The sequence below is a fragment of the Balaenoptera acutorostrata genome, chromosome 12, assembly GCF_949987535.1.
Source record: "Balaenoptera acutorostrata chromosome 12, mBalAcu1.1, whole genome shotgun sequence".
NCBI classification, from domain to species: domain Eukaryota; kingdom Metazoa; phylum Chordata; class Mammalia; order Artiodactyla; family Balaenopteridae; genus Balaenoptera; species Balaenoptera acutorostrata.
In genome coordinates this window covers 76013331-76038095 of record NC_080075.1, presented here as the reverse complement: position 1 = coordinate 76038095, position 24765 = coordinate 76013331, and the positions used below count along the sequence as shown (strand labels likewise).

The 24765-nt window shown below is 52.5% G+C and overlaps 1 protein-coding gene across 3 annotated transcripts in view; it reads left to right on the top strand.

Moving 5' to 3' along the window:
• The window catches only part of KLHL29 (kelch like family member 29), a 315474-nt gene that overhangs the window by 124051 nt on the left and 166658 nt on the right, over window positions 1-24765 (top strand). Inside the window, exon 1 of one of the 3 annotated variants that reach the window (XM_007183459.2) lies at window positions 10821-11032. The exons of the other annotated variants lie outside the window; for them this stretch is intronic. The gene's annotated coding sequence lies outside the window, so the exon portion shown is untranslated. Of the gene's footprint in view, window positions 1-10820; window positions 11033-24765 lie in introns of those variants that run through there. 3 annotated transcript variants of the gene reach the window in all.

Sequence of the window (24765 nt, the reverse complement as noted above, 5' to 3'; positions counted from 1 at the left end):
CGCTGGTGTCGCTTGATTTCTTTGAGGCAGTGTTGGGAAGAGAGGCCGCGTCTGGGGCGCGGTGGGGATGCCCTCTTCCTCGTAACTCAGACATCTGGGAGGAGGGTCGAGTTTCTTCCTTGTTGAAATGGACCACGCTCCATCTGTCCGCACGGCGTTTGATCTGTTGGCTCCCCCACCTGGAAGGCTCCATCCTGCTCACTGCACCTGGGTAGAACCCGCCCAGCCTTCACGTTCCTCCGCTTCCATCAAAGTCTTCCCTGAACTGGTTCCTCCTCCAGTATTCTCAATCGCAGTAGAATTTCACCACCAGCCTCCAGTCTTTCGAACCTGAAAACTGGGGTTCATCCCAGACACCTCTCCTCTCTTCCACCCCGGTGCTAGCTCAGCACACAGAGGGCTCTCATGAATGAACTCAACAGCCAAGGCAGTTACCAACATCGCCCCCTGACAATTTCTCCACGTTGTCCCTCTTCCCCATCCCGACCATCACGGCCCTCGGGTGGGCCCTTAGCTGTTCTCAGCGGGAGCCCCCATCAGTCCCCCAGCACTCTTGGACGTGGTTGTGTTTGGGGCTATGTCTTGGTCTCTGCCCCCTGCCTCACCTCCTCCCTTCCCCTCACCTATCTTGCTCCTCAAGCCCCTCTCAATTCTCAACACACCACGCAGCTTCCTGCCTCTGTTTTCATTGCTAAGGCAGTTTTCTCTGCCTAAAACGTCCGCCTCCCATTCTTCACCTGGTTTCTCCCCTTCGGAGACGGCTCAGAACCATCTCCTCTAGGAAGCCTTTTCCAGCCATACCTGTGGGCCTTGGGGTGTTTTCCCCTGTGATAACTCTTACAACAGCAGAAACACTCTGTTGTCTGTCTTAACATCCCCAGCGCCCAGCGCATACAAGGGGTTCCATAAACGTGGTTCTACATGGAACTTGCACTAAAGCTCAAAGAACACGTGGCGGGCAGAGAGCTCATTTAAGCCCTGATGGTGCACGACTACGTGCTGCAGCAAGCTCATAGACGGCTCTCCCACAAAACCACACCCCTGCACAGTCGGGGACCAGGTCCTTGCACGCAGCCCGTGGGTCAGGCGCCCGTTCAGCCTGTCCCGCTGAGGACCTGAGCACTCACTGTGGGCAAGGGCTCAGCCTGAGGAGTTCCAGCCCCAGCGGTATCTGAGCACAGAGCAGGTGTCCCTCAGGGAGGCTCCGGCAGTGAGCCAGCTCGGAAGAGGCCTGGCCTCACGTAGGGATTGATATTTATGCCCCACAAAGGATGCGACTAGTCAAGCATGCTTTCTTGAAGAGGTAAATGATCAGCTGCAATTCTCAGGCTGTGAGCTCTGCTCTGACTGCCCAAGCCCCGGCCTTAATAAACACGGAGCTGGACAGCAGGGACCCCCATCACCCTTAATGATTTTAATTAATAATTTTTTAATTATTAATGAAGTATAGCTGCTGTACAATAGTATATAAGTTACAGGTGTACAATATAGTGATTCACAATTTTTAATGGTTATACTCCGTTCATAGTGATTATAAAATGTTAGCTATATCCCCCATGTTGTACAATATACTCTTGCAGCTGATTTTTTTTTCTTTTTTAAAAATTTTATTTATTTATTTTTATTTATTTATGGCTGTGTTGGGTCTTCGTTTCTGTGCGAGGGCTTTCTCTAGTTGCGGCGAGCGGGGCCCACTCTTCATCACGGTGCGCGGGCCTCTCACTATCGTGGCCTCTCTTGTTGCGGAGCACAGGCTCCGGACGCGCAGGGTCAGTAATTGTGGCTCACGGGCCCAGTTGCTCCGCGGCATGTGGGATCTTCCCAGACCAGGGCTCGAGCCCGTGTCCCCTGCATTGGCAGGCAGATTCTCAACCACTGCGCCACCAAGGAAGCCCGCAGCTGATTTTTATACCTAATAGTTTGTACCTCTTAATCCTCTACCCCTCGATTGCCCCTGCCCCCTCCTCGCTCCCCACTGGTAACCATTAGTTTGTTCTCTATATCTGTGAGTCTGCTTCTTTTTTGTTATATTCACTAGTTTGTTGCATTTTTCAGATTCCACATATAGGTGATAGCATAAAGTATTTGTCTTTCTCTGTCTGACTTATTTCACTTAGCGTAACTCTGAGGCTCCAGGACCCGAGCTTCAGGGTAACATATGGATCCCTCCTGCCCTGTCCAGTCTGGCCAGCAGAGCCGTGGAGGAAGTAGGAAGAGAAGCCAAGGCAGGGCCCCACTTCCGGGAGACCCGAGCTTCTGGGGCCGTGGGAGCAGCCAACTGGGAGCAGCTGGTCACACGGCACCCTGCGTGCAGCCCGGAAATCGCACTTATCAAGTGTCACAGGTTCCAGATTTGTTGATTTCAACAAGTCTCCCCTTAGTTCACTTATACACACACACACACACACACACACACACACACACACACGAATGCTAAATTGGCCAAACTCACTGCCAGCACCAAGAAACAAAGTGGAGCTCTTCCCTCTCTCCCTCCTCCCACCCACCCTGCACACCCCCCAGGGACAGATTTGGGCTCTGGTGCCACTGCTCAGCAAGCTAGATTATGATATTGGCCTCTGTGGTGGAGCCAGATGGGCCCATGACCACTGATGGCTTTGACTCTGCAGGGAAGTACTGATACAATCTTGAGTTGCGAACAGCTGACTCCCCAGCAGACTTTTTGGAATCCGAACTGCTTACAAGCCAGGGCCTGAGAAGTGGACCCTGAGGCCAGCTGGCCAATCACCAAATTCACGGGGACCCTGGTCCGGGCCTGGTCTGGGCCCTGGGGGTTCTGAGGAGGAATTAAGGCACAGAACCCCTGGTTCCAGTACCCCCGAGGTCTGGTCTGGAACCAGGTCTTCCTGACCCATGAGCATCCAAACCTGTGGCTCTTAGGACAGTGGACGGTAGGGCTTAGGGAGCCAGAGGCAGAGTGGGCTGGGGCGGGCTGGTGACCACTGTGCCTCTGCCCGTCCCGTCTCAGCTGCCTCGTGGAGCTGAGGCTACAAGGCCCGCAGGGGGGAGGCATGCACGGTGTGCTGGCTGTGCTTCCCGTGCCCCTGTGTTCAAGGGCCAGCGTGAGTAGGACCCTTTCCTAGTCTCTCTCTTCTGGCCCAGGGCCCTGCCATCTGCAGACTTCTTTTTTCTTTAAACTTAGCAATATGAGCAGATTGGCAGAAATTTTTTTTAAAACTCAAAATGTGAAATTATCAGCCTTTGCAAGTTCTTCTCTCATCTTTTCCACAGGCAGACACAGAGTGGATACCGGACTCTCCTGGTTTCCGTTTCTCTCCTAATGGGATTCCACTGCCTCTGTGTCTCCTCCATCCCAGAGTGGGCCCCCCCAAACCCAGCCCCCAGTGCAGCCCTCCTGGGGTGCTGTGTCCCACACCTTGGCACCCTCTGGCCTGCACCAGAGCCTGGGACACCTCCTAGCCCCCGACCAGCTGTCACTCCCAGCCAGAGCTGCCCAGCCAAGCCATGTCCTTGGTTCTGGGCCCTGGGCACAGCCTGCCCTCCGCAGTCACTCCCAGCTCTGGCCCACACCCACCCACAGCTGTTCCCCTCCCTTCTTCTGCCCCCCGATCATGAATCCAGTGACTGTCTCCCCAGAGACTGACTCTGGTTGGTGTGTGGAGCTGAAACTCTAAGGGCAGGTCAGGAAGCAGTCCAAGTGCCCCATCCCCGCTGAGCTCCCAGAGCAATGTTTTCTTTTAATTAGTGACTCCTGGGCGCAGGGAAAGGCCTGGTCTGTGAGCCTAGCGAGGGACACCGCCGCCAGGCAGCGTGTGGACAGCAAGCTCGTCTCAGAGGTCCTGCACACAGCGCCCTGGGTGCACTTGCAGGGCACAGGGTTGTTTCGAGGCTCCATGGCCGCCTGTGCTCAGAGCCTGTGGGAGGAGCTGCAGTCGCCAGGCCCAGGGTTGGGCGGGGGGCGGGGGAGGCTGGGGGGTGTGCCTCTTCCCCCGGGTCAGCAGACCTTGTGTCCTGCTCCTCCTCTGCTGTCAGGCCTGGTCCATCCACTCCAGACCAGCCCTCCATCCAGGACAGCCAGCTCCTGCTCTCACATCCTCAGTCTTTGAGATCCCCAGGGCCCCTGACCCCTGACCGCTCACCCCCCTCCTTCCCCCCGCTTCTCCTCCTCCTTCCCCGCCCAACCCAGGGCATTCCCACCTGCTAGCTTAGCCCCAGAATACGCCTTCTGTGGTTTCTGTTAACTCCCTGATGGCCAGTGTGCCATGGCCTCTGGACAGCTGCTCAGCACCAGGCCGGCCCCATGACAGAACCAGGGTGTCACCCAGCCTGAGGGCTGTCAGCAGAGGGGGTGTCAGCATAATCCACCTCTCAGGATCGCCCACCTGGGACAGTAGCCAGGTAAGGGAGACACAGGAAGAGCAGGGTAGAGCTGAAGGCCTCTGCATCTCATTGAAGGGGATCAGCGGCCACTCCAGGGGAGGGTGAAGCCCTCGGTCAAACGCATGCCAGCCCAGGCAGGGCCAAATCCACCTGGAAATGGGGCACTGGGTGGGGATGTCCACTGTGGTAATCTTCTCAAGCCTGTCCTCTGCAGTTCCCTGGGATCCCGGGCAAATGCCTGTGCCTCCCAAGACCTCAGTTTCCTAATCTGTGCAATGGGAGGGCTAGAGGGAGAAGAGGCTGCCGGACCCTTTCAGTCTGCCCTTCTCTGATTCACTGAACAGTTAAAACCAAAACAAAGCCTTGGATGTGGTTGATGGGAAGAGGGAGGACAAAGCACGCCTGTTTGCTTGTGCTGGAATCCAAGGAGTGCGCTCACTGGCATACCCCCCACCCCTTGCTGGAGGTCAAGGCCAGGCCACTACCCTGACTCCTATTTCCCGGTCCCGAGACCGTGAGACCGCCAGAATGCCCGGGGAAAGGGTAGATGCTGGTGATTAATTACACAAGTCTTTTCTTTCAGGGAGCTATTTACATACCTCTGCTCTTTAGGGGGAAACAAGCTTCTGTATTATAGCATATAAATGTTTTCCCATGCTTTAAGGTCACTTTTTCACACACTTTTTCCTTAGGATAACATGAATCCTCATTATAGATATTACTGTATTTTAGCGAAAGGAACCATACCCATAGCAATGAGATCCCCAAATAAAGTTCAGTTCATTTTCATCTCTCTTTCTTCCCCGAATATTATTGCTGGAAATGTTACATTATCATAAACCAGAGTTCAGGCTGCATATAGGGTTTTCACAATTGTCGTTTCTCTCTGGATACAAATTCTGATTACTGCCCGCATTTTACAAAGACCCCTCTCCCTCCCTTTTCTTTGTAGGTATGTTTCTTCTCTGGACACACAATTCAGGTGATGAGAATTAGGAGGGTTTATGACGGAGGGTTCCTGTGCCCTCCGTCCTCTTCCCTGCCGGCCATCTGGGGCAAGGAGCCTGGGGTGGGGGTGTGTAGGGGCGGTAGTGGGGGAGGTGGCTGATGCAGGGGGCTCCCCCAGAGGACCCTCCTTTTGGCAATCCAGAGGGACCCCTGGAGAAGGCTGTGGTCCCAAGGCCTCCTGGCTGGCCCTACCTGCAGGAGGAAGGGAAAGGGCTCTTATAGGGCAGCCTTGGAGGTGAGAGGTGGGTGTGTTGGAAGTTTCCAGGTGGACTTGCTTCCCCTCAGGCAGGACAGACACTCAGACTTCTCGGGGGGGGTTCAGGGTCAGGCCTTCTCCCTGGTGCACTGAAGCTGTCCGTGCCGCCTGCCCTTGTGGCCCGTTTGCTGGCATCGGGGCCAGCTGGGCAGTCGGCTCAGGCCCAGCGGTTGCTCCTCTCTCCCTCCGCCTCTTCCCTGGCGTTTGCAAATGCCTCCCCCCGTGGACTTCCTGCGAAGCCCATGCTTCCTTCCTGTGCCGTGTAGGGCTTGAGAAAGTAACTGGCTTTGGACTCAGATAAACCTGTATTTGAATCCCACTGACGAGCTATGTAACCCTAGGAACGTGTCCTCATTCCTGTGTAAGATCCTTCATCTGTAAAATGGAGTTCTGTAAGAGGTACAGCCCAGCTGGGAGAATGGAATCAAGTAACCCGTCACACACCTTATCCAGGGCCTGGCGCCCACCACAGGTGTTCTGTAGGTGATGGGGCGGAAGCAGCGGGGGCGGGGCCTGCCTTCATGCCCACCCATGCTCCCTCCCGCTCTCCTCTGGGTCTTCTCCCTGCCACTTTTACCCCTAGTAAAGCCCTCACTTTCTTTTATCTTAACCATGTTGGGTAAATCCTGCCGAAGGGATGGCTCACAAGCTCCCCTCTCCTGCAGCATGTTGGATGTCAGGGCACGTTCTCTGCGTGCCCCAGGCGCTGTCCCCTAAGCACCTGACAGTAGCCGCCTCCCCACAGCTGAGAGTGGGAGCTCCCTGCGTCCCCATTGCCTGGGAGGAAGCAGAGGCTCCAAGAGTTTGAGCCAAGTGCTCAAGGACACGCAGATGATAGATGTCAGAGCCAGGACATAAGGCTCTGTTGGATTCCAAAGCCTGCCGCCTTAAGAGTATCGTTTGTTATGCAGTGATGCCATGATGCTCCAGGGTCCGGGCCCGTGGAGGCAGTTAGGAGGTTTGTCCCTGAACTAAATGACTCAAGGCTGCTGCGCTTGCTGAGGCTGTGCCCCTGCTCACCACAGTCTTTCTGCCTCTCCTCTCATTCTCAGCCTTTAAACTTGCTCTGGTCCTTGTCTTGCCTGAGGCAATAGCACCCGCTCACCTGCTGTGGATCTGCTTGTTAGAATTATGTGCAAAGGAAGCATTCATAGGCTACAAACAAGGATGCTGGGACTTGCCCGTGAACAAGGAGCTTCTGCAGTACGATGCCATCTGGTTTGCTTGTTCTAAGGCTCTGATTGCTTCTTGACTTGTGGCTATGTTTAGGATAAAGGAAGGATGGCTCTTCCTGATTTCTGGGCAGACTGGAGAACTTTCAACTTTTTGAAATCTGATCAGAAAAAAAAACAAAAATGCTTTTTTGCAGGGTTGGATAGTCATCCAAGTGGGTGGGACGGGAAGGTGAGGCAAGCCTTTCAGGTTTCCCTACAGAGTGGGCTGGTTGCCCCCCAGGGGATCCAAGGTCCTGGGGTGCAAGAGGAGGAACCGAGGCTCAGGCCCTGGGAAGGGGGTTTGATCTCCTCTAACCCCAGCCCTAAGTCCGGACCCCCCGCTTCTATTCCTGACTCCAGTGTTAGCTCTCTCTAGGTGGTGCCAAGGCATCTACCATCTCTAAGGACCAGGCTGCACATCTGTGAAATGGGTGTGCTGCTGTGCCTGCACCACCCCACAGAGGCAGCAAGTGCCACGTCGGTGTGAGGACTTGTGGTACGGCCTTGACTTTGCCATCGCCCTGATTGCAGCCCTCAAAGAGCTGATCCCATGGCAGGTGTTAGAAATGTCTCTGCAGAGTGTTAGAACCTGTGCACCTGCCCCTCGGGGGTGGTTACAGACACTTGGTGGGGAAGGGGGATGGTTTCCCAAGCCTGGGGCAGGAGAGGGAGGGCAGAGGCACTTCGAGCTGCCTGGCATTCTAACTTCCACTGGTTCCCTCCCCAGCCCCAATTTGCGTTTCGTTCAGTAAACTCCAAACTGGAAAAGCTTGCCGCCTGGATCCGGTGGGTAACAGCACAGCGCATCTGGGGCAGGGCCGGGGCCAGAGAACCCGCATTCCTCTGGGAGAGCAAAAGGGATGCATATAGTTATTCTCCAGAGTGAGTTTTCGAATCCCTGCTATGATCCTTCTTCCATTCTAAAGCAGAGGACATAAATGCTAAACTGTGGTTCTTGCCAGGGCTGATAAGGAAAACCAGTGAATACAGGAGTCTCATTAAGAAAATCCTAAAATTTTAGTCTTATCACTGCTGCAACATAATACAGTAAGTATGTTCATTCCAACCTCCCTCAGCCCCCCTGCCCCCTGAAATCCCTCTCAGCGAAGGCTGCAGAATGAAATGCCCTGCCCATTACAGCCTCAAGTCCTGTCTGACTAGGATTTGTCCCCTTGCCTCGCGTGATGGAGTGAGTCTCCAATTTGAGTGGACAGGGCTTTGCCCTCTCACACTTCCGGCTGCCTCTGCAGTAATCAGTTCAACAAACATTGTCAAAATCCCTACTGTGTGCAGGGTGCGTAGTGAGAGCTGTGAAACGTCAGAGTGTAGCTGAGTCCATCTCCTTGCGAGAGCCTATGAGCTGAGCGGGGAACCCTGATTTATGGGCCAAGCTGCCAGCTGACCTCTTCCCCAGCAAAGACTCCTTTCAACAGGCTTCTCATCCAAGTGATTATTTGCTGTTTGTACCGCTTGGACTTGGCAACGATTCTGCAATTCCTATTAGCAAAGAGGGAACAGGAACCTTGCAGTCAGTACTCATCTCATGAAGAGGTGATTCGCAGAGGAAGACTTGCCTGGGAGTTTTGCCTGGACACCTTCAGCCCTACTCTGTAATGATAATGAACTTTTTTACTAGCACTGTTCCAAATTCCTTCCCCAGCTGGCATTTCTTTTCTTCCCGGTGACACTTCCGTGAGGTAGGTAGAGCTGCCCCGAGTCTCCGCATTTCACAGAGAAGGAAGCACATGCCAGAGAGGGGAGGTGACTTGTGACCTGCTCCTCATCCCATGTGCTATGCGAGGGAGTGGCAGCGCCCCCCCTAAGCCAAGTGCCCAGCTCTTCATCTGCATCTCTTTCCACTCCACCGAGCCCCAGGCCAGCTGGGAGGGCAGATGACACCACAGTGGCACAGGCGCCAGCCGGGTCCGCCTGGGCTCCCTGCAGAAGCTGGTGCTCAGAGGGGCCGAGGAAGCAGGAGAGGCTGCGCCGCCCTAGATGCGTAAGAGGTGCCGCGGGGCACGGCGGGGCCGCAGCTGCCGAGTCACGGTGATAGACGTTCGCGGCTCACAGGTGGGAGCTCACGGGGCCCTGGTGCCAGGGTGGCCGCGCAGCTGGCAGGTCAGAGGGCCAAGCATTGCATTTCAGCAACATGATCTCGGCCTGGAGAGTGAGGGGAAACGTGGGCCCGCCCGGCGTTTGCGGTCTTCAGCCGGGAGAGGGGCTGGGGGCTGGCAGGGGGCCGGGCAGTGTCGGGAGTCTCTCCGGTTCTGTGCGTTCCATTCCTCTGCTGGCCTTGCCAGCTTTTTCAGAATAAGCGATGCTGTGTGTCCCTCCCAAGACCCAGTAAGAAAACCGTGCTTAAGAGTCAAGAGTATCTGAAGGACTTCACAAGGAGAGGAGCACCCTTGGAATGAAAATGTTCCAGGAAGATGCAAGCCTCCCAGTTGCCTTGCCTCTCAGCAAAAGAATTAGAACGGCATATTCCAAGTGTGGGAGGGGCCGGGGGGGGGGACACAATTTATATTCGCTAGAGATCTTACTTGGAAGTAATTTTACTCCCTATAGTTCTTTACTTAAACCTTCTCAGACTGGTTCCCAGCTGGGTGACTTAGTGATCTCCAAAATGTGCTGACATTCGGGCCCCTAAGAATACATACTGTTACTTTTAATGGGTGGGATTTTTTCAATTAATTTTTATTGGAATAGAGTTGATTTACAATGTTGTGTTAGTTTCTGCTGTCCAGCAAAGTGAATCAGTTATACATATGCATGTATCCACTCTTTTTTAGATGCTTTTTTGTGAGATTTGTTTTTAAAAGGTTTCCCTGAGCCAGTGGAGCGCCCAGGTGCAACCACAGTGCTGGCCTTGGGGACCGGAGGCCAAATGCACGACGTCAGGTTGCCAGGAGCTAAGTATTCCGTCTAGACACGGAGGAGGGAGGAGAGGACCAGAGGAGACGGGGTCCTGGGAGCTGCAAAAGGCCTGCGCCCAAAAGAAAAGAGCTCTCCCTTTGTTCCACTGTCCACTGCTTGTCCCTGAGCCTGGCCCTACAGAAGGGCAGAGGAGACCTCTGGGGCTTGGCCTGGAGAATTCCTTTCTTCTTTTCTTGCTTCCTCCTACGCCACGTGGCTTCAGACCATGACATTTCTGTTCGATGCTGTCAGTGCCTTGGTTTGAGGAGAATCTCTCTGTACCCGGGTCCCTTGGCCAAGAATAAATGGTGCCCGGAGCCTGCTGGCATCTGCTCCAGCCTGTCTCCCTTCCTCCTCCACATGATCCTCAGACAAGAAACAGTTCCTTCCCCCAGGCAGTGGGGCAGAGCTAAGGGGGAGGCGATGGGCCAGGCCCAGGACCCCCAGTCCCGAGCTTGCGTGTCTGGCTGAGGTTCAGCTTCAGCCTGGCCGGGGAGGGTAAGGTACAACTTGCCTCTCTCCTCTGAAACTTAGTGATCAAATAGCCACCAGCCCCAGCCCCTGCCCCTACCCAGAGGCAAGCCTGCAGAGCCAGGGCCCACCGGCTATTTTTAGAAAGCTATCAGGTGTGCAGGACACCCAGTTGCTTTTTCCACCTGTTTGGGGTCATTATAGGGATCCTGTGTCTCTGCCACAGGCCCTGCCTATTCTGCCATGTGAGTCTCACTGTGACCAGGGCAGCCACTAAGCTCCTTCCCGATTAACCCAGTCGTCTCTCCCGCCTCGCCCGGCCATGGCAAGTGAGTCTTTGGGCCCGTAGTCGTTTTGTGGTCGGAAGCATGGACATTGGGCACTAATGCCTGGCCTCCTCTGCTTCCTTGAGAGGGAGTTTTCAAAGGTCAGAAAGTAACGTCAGGTCAGGAAGAACCTTGACTCGGGAGCCCATCATGAGGAGTGTGGATCCACTGGGCGGCAGCACAGCGCGTGCCGTCAGGCTGGGGCATGCTGTGTGCACCCTGGGGTTCATTGCCAACAGATGCAGGGAGCTGGGGGCGTTCAGAAGAAGAGCTCAGCCTTGAAGGACGGGCAAGGTTTGATCAGGAAATACAGGAGGGCAGGTGTGCCAAGCAGAGGAAAACTTGTGCGCCGGATCATCCAAGTTGTGATGGGAACCTCAAGGAGACAGTGAGGCGGGAACAGGGGGCTCTGCAGGGACAGAAGGACAAGAGCCTGGAAAGCCCACGAGGCGGTGCCCGGTGTGAAAAGCCTTGGATACCAGGTGAGGTGTCTGGACGTTTTCTGAGGGATCGAAGCCGCTGGGGGTCAGAGCGGGGAGAGGCAGGGGAGTGCGGCAGGGTGCTGGCTACCTGTGATCCCTGCCGCCGGGAGGACGTGGCGTCTTCCCGGTCACAGAGCAGCAGCCGCAGACGCCTTGGGGCCGCATCTTTGTGGCCCCGCCCTCCACACCCCGTTCACAAGTCCCGAGGCTGCGGTAAGCTGGGGCTGGCTTGGTGGCTCCTAAGAGCCCGATGTTGACGGCTCTTCCCAGCTCTGTCCTCGGTGGCACTCTGTTGGTAGCTTGAAATCGAAGTGGGAATGTGTGTCCAACAGAGACTGGCAAACGCTAGGAGTCAGGGTCTAGCTGGTTTGGTTTGTTTGTTTTATCCCTCATCGCCATCGCAGACGGCTGTTAAACCTTCACCAGCACAGCCCTGGGTGATGGCGAGCCCCTGAAGGGGTTTACGCTGGGGAGTGAGAGTGGGGTCAGCCGCGACCACACTGAACTGGGAGAGAGTATTTGTGGACGTGGGTCATGCCTCCTTCCCTGTTGAGGAGGCTGGAGGGTGGACGTGGGAGTGGCCCTGGGCCGAGAGAGTTGAGCCGTCTTCACCATCTGTTGGCCGATTCTGAGGACCAAACTCCTTAACGTGGTCTAGGAAACCTTTGACCCTCCTCACCCGGAGGAAACTCACACTGCCTTGCCTGAGCAGGCTCTGTCCCGGCCACACTGAACTGCTTTCAGCATCTGAAACGCAGCCTGCTTCTCCTCCATCCGAACCTGGCACTGAGGGTGCACTCAGTAAACGCACACCTGCCCGTAGCTCTCCTACTACATGCTGGCCAAGCGTGAGAGCCGGGATGGGGGGCTTTTCCAGGTGGGCAGAGGAGCTCGCCGGCAGAGAAAGCATCTGAGCGGGGCTTGCTTTCTTAACAGTGATTCTGGTTAGTCTTCACTACGTGGTGAAAGCAGCAGGATTTGTTCAATGCTTCAGAGTCACAAAGCAGTTGGCCCAAAGGATCCTTCCAACAAGCTTGTAAGATGTAAATGTAAAATGTAAAATCCCATTTCAGAGATGAGGAAACTGAGGGCCAACTGGTAGACCCCAAGCCTTGACCCTGACTCCTGGGACCCTGCATCTTGAGCTGGCTCCCTGAACTGGGGGCTTCAGATGGTTCATCCCAAGTGAGCTCAGATGTCAGGAGCAGTCCAGCCTCCCCCAGGGGATCAGATCCAAGGCCTGACCCCAGAGACAGGTCTGCAGACCCCATCACCACTGTCCCTCGAGGACTTGCCTCTTAAAAATGGGCATTAATGCTGGCAGTGAATACACTGTTGCTTTTTTTGCTCTTTTGGGAAAAGAAAAACCTGGCTTCTTAGAGCTGTTGTATTTTATTTTTCTGTAAAGAGGAAATTAATTTTAGTCTTTCTTTTCGGTTTAAAATGTTGTTCTTTGCTTTTTCTGCCCTACAATTTAAAAGGAAACATTTGTCTGTTGAGAAAAGAAATGATAATTATAGACTAAAAATTGTTTCTATTCTGATTTGAAAAAGTGACAAAAAAATTAAAAAATTCCATCACACAGATGGGCCCTGCTGACGGAGGGTGTTTAACAATGAAGCCCCAGGCTGGCTGGGGGCTCAGAATGGCATTCGAGGTGGATTTGGGCTCCAGCATTGCCTGGGAGAAGGGCTTTTTCTGAGGCTGCTCCCCATTTCTGATGCTGGGTAGCAGCCTGTGTGGGGTCTGCACACTCTGATCCCCCACGTGGTTCAGCAGTGGGAGGACAGTTTACCTGTGGATTGAATGGTCCCTCTTAGGAGAACTGTGTGCCGAGGCCAGCACTCCCTCTCATGGTCCCTGAGCTTGAGAGCCTCCTAGCCTTATTCCCTTAGCCGAGAGTTCTACAAAACTACAATCGCTCCAACTCCTTTGATCAGTAATGCAGGGAACTGATTAGACTGTGAAATTAAACTAATAATGTCATACCGTTAACCCTCGATCAGTGGGGAAAGGGCTCAGAGTGAAGGCTATTTCCTCCATCCATATTGCCCTCTGGATACATGTATTTACTTTTTGGAACAACTCCTAGGCACACATGCATTCCTGGGACCCCTCTCTTTCCCCCAACCCCGGTGTGATCCCCAGTGCAGTGCCCCACTTAAGGGAAGAACAAACTGAGGCTGAGTGATTGACGCTGTGTGGTCACACAGCTAAAGAAAAGATGAGCCTGGCTCTAGAACACTGGTCCAGAACTCTTTGGTTGCCCGAATTGTCTCCAGGCGCTGTTCTGGAATTAGCGACGTCTTTGTCCTTCCCTGGCCTTGCCACTGAGGAGGAGGAGCTAGCATGCCCTTCATGCCCTTCCCATTGGCCCTCCCACGGCTGGTCCTCCGCCGGGACCTGTCAATTCCATCACAGTGGAATGTTGCCAGGGATCAGACCCTCTCTCTAAAAGTGGTGATGGTATTTAATAACTAATTACTCTAATGATCCTGCAGAAATGCTGGAGACCTGTTTTAGGAGAGATGTCAATTAGAGCCATCTGCACGGCGAATAAAGGAACCCTACCCCAGCTGTACTGTTGAAACATGTTAGCGTTTTCCTACCAGCGGCCATATGGTACTTAACGAAAGTGAATTGTTCACACTGCACAACCCGCGCCTCCTGATGAATACCAGCATTTTGTTTTGGAAAATAGTTCTTCAATCGTGTGGAATATTTGTCAATGCAGTAAGTAGCAAGTTGGAAGCCGGCAAGCCCTTGAATGCAAAAAGACTTCCCTCACCTCAAGATGCTCTTCCTCCATCCCAGCCCACCCCCTGCCCCCGCCGGCTGCCAAGCCCGGCTCCACCCCAGTCCCGTATCCCATCTGTGCCCAGTCCTCAGCATCTGCTTCCGAATCTGCTCAGGAGAGCCAAGGCCACGCAGGGTTCTGGCACCACCCCACCTTGGCATCTCGATTCGTGTGAAATCAGAAGCAGGATGTCTGAAGCTATGTAGAATGGGAGCACGGAGGCTCCAGCTGGAAGGGCACAAAATATTGGGCAAAAGTCACCCAAGAGTGGAGAAGTAAGTATAGGATGTTTGGGTGTGGCTTCAAAGAAGGGTTAGCTTTCTATTTGCAATCTGTTCCTTTCAGGAGGTACAAAGCTCAGGTTGGTACCTGGATGCTCAGAGAGGTGGAGGAGGATGGTTTCTGGGACTCAGCGGAAGCCGGCCTGAAGCCTCGTGCTTGTCACCAGCACAGGCAGGGCCACCAATCAGTAGTGACCGCAAGTTGTTGCCACCTGGTGGCCACTACTGACCTGTGCCCAGAGAGCTGGGACCAGGGTACAGCCACTCTGTGGGTTCTGTTAACTGAGAACAGGCAGGTTTCAGAAGCCGACCAGCGCCAGGACCAGGCCTGTGCTGTGCTCTGATAGTTATGCCCCCACCCCCCACCCCCTGCCAGGCTGTGCTGGGCAAGGGGACCCTCCACTCCCTTGTGGGGCTCTGTGGCCTCCACAAGCTGAAGGTCCTGCTGTCGGGACCGCAGGAGGAAGCTTTTATTGCGGTCAGCTCTGGGACCAACAGGATTTCACTTGCTGGCAACATCTATTCTGGAATTTTCCCTAGAACCGAAGTCACTTATTAACGCTTAAGAAAAGACATGACTGACTGCCATTCATGATACAGAGCTGCTGCAAGTCCTGAAATCCAATATGTTCTTCGCAAAACCGTGGTCCCTTAAATCTCACTTAGTTCCAATTCAGCAGCAACAGGTCCCTAGTTTCAATAATGATCCTAAGTTCAGCCAAACACATCCCTAAAGGAAACCCTTCAGGGTGAAAAATAGCAGAAATGAGCTCCCATTTGTCTTGACCAGCAGACTTCACCGTTTGCTTTCCATGTCCGTGCCCTGAGTGTTGCCCCATTCTCACTGACACCTGGCCCCGTAACAGACGTGTGTCTGAAAGAACCAAGTCACGGTGACCCCAGGTGGCCACCTCAGCCAGGCGACCAAGGCCTCAGGCAGCCTCGAGCACGCTTGACCATGAAAGGCGCCCAGAGCACCTCAAGTAAGTCACTAGTCTTTCCATGGGCCAATTCCAGAATGACCCTCGCAGACTAGAACCCACTCTGCTGCCTTTCTTCCCACCCCATTTGGGGCCGTGCCTGGCAGTTACCCTAAAGAGTTAAACCTTTCCTCATTTTGGGGTTGGGAGGGAGGGTAGGGGAAGGCTGGGGCCAGTTTGACATATGCTGCCTGGTCTGAACGTGAGTGCTGTGCTCAGTTGCTGAATTTGATGAATTGCATTATAAAATTTAAAAACAAATTTAAAACTCTATTAACTCCCTGTAATGGCCTCCTCTTGGAATACACAGACAGCAACAGATCACTGACAAGGAGAAAAAATACTCTCGTTGGCAATGTGCTTCGCTTGCAGCAGGATGGAGGCTGGTGGGAGCTGGTGAAGCATGCGGGGACCACACACCCTCTGACCCGTGCCCGGCTTCCTGCTCCTGGGTCCAGAGCGAGGCCCCTTCGAGTAGACCGTCACGGGATCCACAGGGCCCAGGTTAGACTTTGGCTGGCTCTTATGTCAAAACCTAAACTGTGCTTGCTTTCGAGGCTAAAACACTTCTTTCAAGACTGAGCCATGAGAGTGATGAGCTTACGAGGTGTGGTACAGCCTCGGGGAGGAGAGCCTGTGGTTTGGGGATCAGAATGTGTGTCAGGCAGGAGGAGGTGTGTCCCCAGGGTCACCCACGCCACCCTCTGCACCAGGGGAAGGGGCAGGGCAGGGAGGTTGTTCATTGGTCACTGCGGGCCTCTGCAAATCCAGGAGCATTCGGGGAGAAGGCGGGTACTGGCCTGGCTGCAGGCTACCAACTGCAGAGAGATGGACTTTTGTCGAGAAAGGATGCAGCCCTGCAGCTGTGTGTGCACGTGGGCAGAGAGGAGGAGCTCGGCCAGCAGGGAGGAGCCCCGCGGACCCAGGGGAGAGCTCCCTCCCTGTCTCTGCAACTCAGAGACCCCAAGCTCAGAGAGCAGGACGAGGGGCAGCGTGACCTGGTCTTTGGGGAGCTCAAGAGGCTTTCTGCCAACCGGGTCTCCTCCTTTTGACGGTGGCTCTCGGTCCCTCCGTGCACGTAAAGTGCTTTGGAGATACTTGGGGAGGCTGAGGCGTGGTGTGCACATACGGCAGCCCTGGCTGTCCAGAGGCGGTGAAGAAACCATGTGTGTACGTGTGTAGGTTGAGTGTGTGTGTGCACGTACACGAAGATCTGCGTGTGCACAAGTAAGCTGTGCCTCGTGACCTGGCTGCCCCGGGGCTGCGGGTTTAATGCGGACTGTGCATCCAGGGACCGTGCGTTTCTGGAAGCATCCTTCAAAACAGTTGAGAAATGAGATGCACTTCCGCAGCCTGAGCCTCCCCCACCCTCCGAGGCTGCTGTCGCACCCACTGGGAGGCTACGCTGGGCTTGGGCGCTGAGGAGACTTGCAGCTCCTGCCCGGCAGGACTCAGGACTGGCAGCATTTGGTGTCAGAGAATTCACGAGCCTCTCCTGGGAGCTCAGCTTCGGATACAATGCAAAGAGCTCCAGGTCGTAGCCGCAGCTTCCGTGTGGCCTCTCGGGAGCCTTGACCTAGCCCGCGGAGAAAAGCCAGGTAGACCCGGGAGCTCCCGGAAAACTCCCCCCGTGGCAGCTCCAGATGGGGTGGGGCATTTAGGGTAAAGGGAAGAGAAATGACGTTTGTAATACTTTGAGGACCACCCCCCCAGGGACTCACAGTATAATAAGAATGGGGGCATCCACAGTAATGAAGAGAACAGAATTTCCTCCTGCCATCACACTCTCTAGAAGGCCCATTCCTGGACAGCCAGTGCTAGTTACAGGCCAGCTGTGTTTGCAACCTTTGTGAGCCTGCTTTGGGCCATTTTTTTTTTTTTTAAACCACTGTACACTTTAAGATTTATTGATTGATTGATTGATTGATTGCTATGTTGGGTCTTCGTTTCTGTGCTAGGGCTTTCTCTAGTTGCGGCAAGCGGGGGCCACTCTTCATCGCGGTGCGCGGGCCTCTCACTATCGCGGCCTCTCTTGTTGCGGAGCACAGGCTCCAGACGCGCAGGCTCAGTAATTGTGGCTCACGGGCCTAGTTGCTCCGCGGCATGTGGGATCTTCCCAGACCAGGGCTCGAAGCCGTGTCCCCTGCATTAGCAGGCAGACTCTCAACCACTGCGCCACCAGGGAAGCCCATGGGCCATTTTGTATAAATAAGACTGCTCTTAGGAAAAAATAATATTGCTAATTAGCCCCCACTGTTTTAAGTAAATGAGATTTTCCTATGGCATTAAAAAACCCAGAGATATATGTGTGCATAATGCAGAGTTTACAGAGCTCTTTTTGTGACTGTAATATTGCTCCCACCATTTCAATTGAAATTCGAACCAAGTGAGGAACCACCCAAATCCCCAGTCTTTGGAATGCCCTTCAAAGCAACACTGACTGGTTCCTTTCCTGTTTCCCCTCTGTGCGTGCAACAGGCAGTGCTTCGCTTTTCGTGTATTTCATGTAACAGTAAACAGCAGAACAACAAGGGCTTCGGAAACATCCAGACCCGGGGTTGAATCCAGGTGCAATGCTTTGTGAACCTGGACAGTCACTCAGCCACATTGCACCTGATAGAACTTTCCTCGTAAGGTACTCCTCATCATTATTCTTTAATTTTTGTTAAACAAAATCATGAATGTGAAACACTGAGCCCCATGCTTAGCACATAATAATAAATTACATCGTAAATGATAGTTCTTATGTGTCAGTGCCCTTGTTGACACGCAATGTCCTCCCGGGCTGGAATCTTCTTCTCTTTCTTGCCTTCTGTTCAAAAGCTATGCATCCTTGAAAAGGCTAGCCTGCGTGCCCCTGATTCCAAAAAGCCTTCCTCGTTGGCCTCAGCCAGAATACTGGATGCCTTTGTGGCATCCCAAGTTGCAAACTTGTATTCCCGCCCAGATGTCATTCTTTCCATTCTGCTCGGTGTCTCCCCTCCTGCACGTTGGGGCCATTCCTACCCCTGACCTGCCACGGTCACACTCAACCCAGGCAGGGCAAAGAGCGGGTGCTCAGGACCTGCTTGTAGAGTGAATGGGTTTTGAATTGTTGAGTGAAACTGAGGTCCCACAGTCTGCTTTGGGCTCCAATGGTTCAAAATATCCCTTGCCAGACAACTGTGGGTGGCTCTGAACTGCAAAATTAGAAAGGAAAAGAAAGTGCTTTTTGTGGTGACACAGAGCCGAGGACATCCGGGGTTTCACAGCCTAGAACCCCCCCACAGGCTTCTTCTAAGTCCCCTAACCCTTTTGATGCTGCAGCAATTTGGCTCTAAAAGAAGCTGCTAACTTGCAGTTTGGCACGAAGGAACTTTCTGGGCTGATGGAGCAGTCTGTATCTTGATTGGGCTGGTGATTGTGCGGATGCATACATTTGTCAGAGCTTGTCAAACTGTACACTTAACATCTGAGCAGTTACTTTATGGAAATTTTACCTCCATCAAATTAGTTAGTTTTAAAAAAAAATGCAACCCAGCTAGACAGGCCAGGTGGAGGGCCCTGTTCTGGTCTTTGTGCTTTCCCCTCCCACTGTGGGTGAGGTGGCACTGAGACGTGTGGCTAAAGCTAGGATGTCCCAGGATTTCTCTGGGAGAAAAGAGACAGAGGGACAGAGCAGCTTCTGCATCTGTGGGATTGTCATCCTTTCAGTCCTGAGCTCAGCCTCGGTGCAGGGGTACCTCCCCACCCTCCCCCCTGGACCTCACCCCAGCCTGCCACTGAAGAACAGCCAAGCGCTAGCTCTCAGCTTTGCAGCCTCGCTCAACCCTGAACTAGAGTCCACCTCTCATCAGACGGGAGAGGAGTTAACATTATTGTAAACCCTGAAGGCCCCTCCAACGGATATTTGCACACCCATGTTTTGTAGCTGTGTTGTTCACAATAGCCAAAAGGTGGAAGCAACCCAAGTGTCCATGGATGGATGAATGGATAAACAAAATGTGGTGTATACACACAGAGGACGAGTATTCAGCCTTTAAAGGGAAGGAACTACTACATCCACGGGTATATGCTGCAACATAGATGAACCTTGAAGGCGTTATGCTAAATGAAATAAACCAGACCCCAGAGGACAAATATTGCAAGATTCCACTTACAGGAAGGACCTAGAGTAGCTAAATTCATAGAGACAGGAAGTTACTAGAGGCTGGAGAGAGGGGAGAATGGGGAGTTAAGAGTTTAATGGGTACAGAGTTTTAGCTGGAGTAGGTGAAAAAGTTCTGGAGATGGACAGTGGCGATGGCTACACAACATTTTGAATGTACTTAATGCCACTGAGGTATATGCTTAAAATGGTCAATTTTAGGGACTTCCCTGGTGGTAGTGGGTAATTCTCCGCGCTCCCAATGCAGGGGACCCGGGTTCCGTCCCTGGTCGGGGAACTAGATCCTGCGTGCATGTCACAAATAAGAAGTCTGCATGCTGCAACTAAAAGATCCCGCGTGCCGCAACTAAGACCCAGCGCAGCCTAAATAAATAAATAAATAAAAGTAAAATATCTGGTACAATAAAAAAAAAAATCTTTTAAGAAGAAGAACAGCAACAATCCAAGGCCTCCGCCTGCCTTCTGACCCCCATAAATTTTGACATCTCATATTGCAGAGGCGATGCTTGGCTAAGGACTGGGTTTCTACAAAGCAGAAGGAAACAGAGGCCATCTGATGCCTACCCCTTTCTTAAAATCCGAGTGCACGCCCTTTTAGAGTAACAAACGTCCTTCCTGAATGCTGGGGTCCTTTTTGTCGAGACAGACACACTCACACCACTGGGTTAACTTGATTTCCTCTTGTTGACTCTCTCAAGCAATGCTTGGCCTCAACCTGACAGCTGAGAGGTGAATTTCCCTCTATCACTCCGGAAACTCCCAGCATTATAATTGGGGTGACCCAGTCCTCAAGACCCGGAGACCCCAAGCTGCAGAAATTAGAGCACACTCTGTGCAAGGAGCCTGGCTGTCAGGGTGGGTTCGTTCTTGGCCTGTAATGCGGAGTGACACTCAGCACTTGCCACAGCAGGGAGCCGGGCCCTCAAACAGCCACAAACAGCCACATGGCTGAGGACTTAAGGAGGCTGACTGTCCCACCTCTGCCTGGGGGACCAGATTGGATTTGTCCCTTGAATGTCATAACGCTGCACCCATCACCACCTCAAACTCAGTGTTAACACTTTGCGCGCTTAGAGGAGAGACCATCTGGGCACAGCAGCATTCTGCAAGGGCTGCTGACCTTTTTGTTTGCCAAACAAACCCGGAATGCTGAGACCTGATCTCTCTCCATAAGAGTATGTTGTGTTCAGGCCTTGAAGGGAACAAAGGGAGGATCCATCAAAAATGCCTGAGCCCATTCGGTGGAAAGAAACCGTATACTGTCTACCCTCGGATGGATATGAACAAATACATCCCACACGTGGTAAACGAGGACAGCGACATTGAGACAAACTTTGAGTCTCTCCTCCTGCCGGATGATTTAGTGGAAACCAAAACACTCCACATACACACACACACACACACACACGCACGCACACCAGGGATGGTGGGAAGGACTGTTCTGAACCTGCCTGGCATCCCCTTTCATCTGTTACGTTCCTGTTCTCTGCAGAGCCTGGATGAGTGTGTGCTGCTCCCACGCCACACCAGCCCCCTCCAGCGATCACCTTCCTGCCATCGGCTTCTGCATTTGTTCCGAGTTCCCTGTGGGTGCCGTCCATGGGCACCTGGGGACCCATGGGCAGCCTGCAGCCTCACTGGACACTCTGTGGACCTGGGGGAAGGGGTCTGCTTTCCCCTCTTTGTCCCCTCCATCATGCCTCTGTGAAGAGAAGGGCATTTAAAGTCCCTTAGGAAGAAAGAGTAACTTCTCAGTTGGCTTTGAGCTATAGATTCCTGCAGTGCGCAGAAACATGGACTCCATGATGCTTTAGATGTAACACAATTGAACACACACGCATGCACACGTGCACACACACACACACACCCCTATAGCAGATCAAGAGGAGGCATCTGTTTAAGCACTCATGACCAGTATTATGTCAGCTGCATTAGTGCTTGGAACACAGAGTTGTTTTTTGTTTTGTTTTGTTTTTTAAATGTTTGTTATTTATTTATTTTTGCTGTGTTGGGTCTTAGTTTCTGTGGGAGGGCTTTCTCTAGTTGTGGCGAGCGGGGGCCACTCTTCATCACGGTGCGCGGGCCTCTCACTGTCGTGGCCTCTCTTGTTGCGGAGCACAGGCTCCAGACGCGCAGGCTCAGTAGTTGTGGCTCACGGGCCCAGTTGCTCTGCGGCATGTGGGATCTTCCCAGACCAGGGCTCGAGCCCGTGTCCCCTGCATTGGTAGGCAGATTCTCAACCACTGCGCCACCAGGGAAGCCCCAGAGTTGTTTTAACCATAAAATATACCAGGATTCATTTGTTGGCAGAATTTAGAGCACAGGACTACAGGGACTAAGGAAGGGAAGCAGGACGCCCCATCTGGGTATTTGGGAAGGGATGGTCCATCGCCTCTTTGCTGGGATTCTAGGCATTTAGGGCTTGGCTACCTCCAAGAAGCTGCATGTTGAAGGGGAGCTGGAGAGGAAGATCTCAGGCCAGCCCAGCACCTTCATACGCTCCTGATCAGGATGGAAGGGCCGAATTCTTTTTTTTTTTTTCTTGGCTATGCCACATGGCATGCGGGATCTTAGTTCCCCGACCAGGTATCAAACCCGTGCCCCCTGCATTGGAAGTGCAGAGTCTTAACCACTGAACCACCGGGGACGACCCCAGGGCTGAATTCTAATGGTGCTACTTTGGTTTGGTATTTTGGGCTGCTGGAAGCTTTGGAACGTGTCCAGAGGATGTCAGGATTTATGCCATAGGCTTCATGACAGTAAGAAACACTTCTGAAATCCCATGAGAATTATCCATGAGGAAGAAGGCTGCTCTTGTCTGTAAAGCAAAGTGTCTCTGTTGGCCCCAAGGGTACCTACAGACCTCACTTTGCCAGTTAGAAAACAAGTGCAAGGCTGAGCCCATTGGGCTGGACCCCAGTTAGCATTTGGGAAAACAGAGGCCAGCAAGGAGAAAGGGCTTATGCAAATTCACACCACCAACAAGTGGCAGAACTAAGGCTGGGACCCAGGTTTCTCCTGATTCCTAACACAGTTCTTTGATCACCTAAACGTATTCTGAGCTGGGGAAGGCAGCACTCCCAGTGTGCACCCAGCGCTCCTGAGGATTTCTTAAAATGCAGATTCTGATTCAGTAGGCTGGGGTGAAGACTCTGCATTTCTAACACGCTCTCAAGTGATGCGGGCACGGCTGGCCCCAGGACCACACTGGGGGAAACAAAGATGCTTGCGGTCAGCTTCACTGGCAGGGAGGCCAGTAGTTTGGATGCAAAGCTGGAATTCCTAATTCTCCATCATACCTGCTTAGCTCCATTCCTGTTCTGATTTATTATTTTTTACCACAAGGTCGAAAAGCTTTTGGCCTAGACCCCCAACAAGTAGGTTGTTGTGTCACCCTTTGTCAGCTCCTTGCTCCCAGATCCTGGTGCTCTCTGGCCTGTAGGAAGCTGGAATCACGTCTAAAAAGTACATTCCAGACACTGGGAGGTGTGTGCCTGTGGCTTTGTGTGAGTAAAGCGTGAAAAATGGTCTCTGGTCGTGGGCAGGGACACTTTGCGAGATACATCACTTTGTGAGTTGCCTGGGCTGCAGCTTGACTAAGTCTCCTGTGTAGTGTCTGCCCTCCACATTTATGGTGACGTGACAGTGTGTGCCATGGATCTCCATCAGAATAAGAGGTTCTCAGCGGAGATTGTCAGGGCCTCTGCTTTTTCCACCACTTCTCTCTTATCTGGAAACCTCCTACCCAGAGCCTAGATTGAGAAAAGGCCAGAAAGCAGCTCTGAAAGGCTAGCAAAACAAGTAGAGATCACCAAGTTTGTGTACCCAAATCTTATTCTTTTTTTTTCATCATCCACCCGTTGGGTTTTAATTCAGAACTATTCTTAAAAAAACACAAATTGACTATAAGATTGATTACCTAGATTCAAAATTCAAAGCAAATGTTGCAACTTCCCAGTCTGGCAAGAGTAAGGAAGAGGGGTTGGAAAGATAACAGAAGCAAGAAATGTTTGCTAGAAGCTAATCGGAGATGAAGCAGCTGCAAAACTCTGGAATTCGACATGAACTGTTAGGAAACACCACAGTCTGGACCAGTCAGTGTGGGGACACTGGGTCCTACGAGGGTCCTTCGGTCCTAAGCATGATGCGATTGAACAGCCCAGTGCCCCTGTTACGTTCAATTCTGTTCAGCATATTGGGAAGTATGCAGTGTATTTCAGAATATTTTGTCTTTACAATGGCTAAAATATTTTGTTCTTATTCAGGATTTAAAGGACTCGATTTCATTTATCTCAAAAATATGTCTTCATGTAAGAAAAATAAGACTTTCACTAATAATCCTGGTGAATGTGGATGGTGCTATACCACTCTTGTTCTACCTCCTTCTGGTTACATCCCAGATCTCTTTTCCTTTTTCTCTCTTTTTCTGGCCTCTTAATGGCCGTATTCTCCACAATTCTAGCCTTGCTATATGTTTAATCTTTCTACAATTTGACCGATTACTCCCTAAGCCCTAATGACTCCAAAAGCTTGTGTCTCCAGCCTCCAACTTCGGATTAAACGACTTTCAGCCTGATGTCCTCCCACCTTAAGAGTCCACACACCCCAAACCCAAATCCTCACTTCCCTGGCAAACCTCCATCCTCTTCTGCATTCCTCATTTCAGTGAATGGTCTCACCATCACCCAATCCTGGGAGTTGGCTTTGGCGTCTTTCCCCTTTGTAACTTCTCACTTCTGGCTCCTCCCTGTCTCCTCTGCAGCAGCTCAGACCCTCATCTATCCCCCTCTGGGCCATTTGCATACCTGTTTCCAGTTTTCCACCTCCAATCTGTCCCCCTCATATCTGCCCCCAGTCCTTCAGAGGTGCTTCCTCTTCCTCACGCTTTCTCCTCGGAGGCCTTTGTCCACACCCGCACTCTTCAATACAGTAGCCACTAGCCAGATGCACTATTTAAATTAAAGTTAAATAAAATTTAAAATTCAGTTCCTCAATCATATTAGCCAATTTTTGAGTACTCAATAGCCACATGTGGCTAGTGGCTACCATATTGGATAACACAGATTGTAGAATATTTCCGTCGTTGCAGAAAAAATTCTGTTGGACAGTGCTGGTCCACACTGTTCTTTCATTTTTTTTTTTATTTTTTTTTATTTTTTTATTTAGTTTTATTTATTTATGGCTGTGTTGGGTCTTCGTTTCTGTGCGAGGGCTTTCTCTAGTTGTGGCAAGTGGGGGCCGCTCTTCATCGCGGTGCACGGGGCTTTCACTATCGCGGCCTCACTTATTGCGGAGCACAGGCTCCAGACGCGCAGGCTCAGTAATTGTGGCTCACGGGCCCAGTTGCTCCGCGGCATGTGGGATCTTCCCAGACCAGGGCTCGAACCCATGTCCCCTGCATTGGCAGGCAGATTCTCAACCACTGCGCCACCAGGGAAGCCCTGTTCTTTCATTTTTAACATCTTTCTTTCCCTCTCCTTCTCTCTGAATCCTCCCAAAGAGTCACAAAGAAGTTTCCTTACATCCCA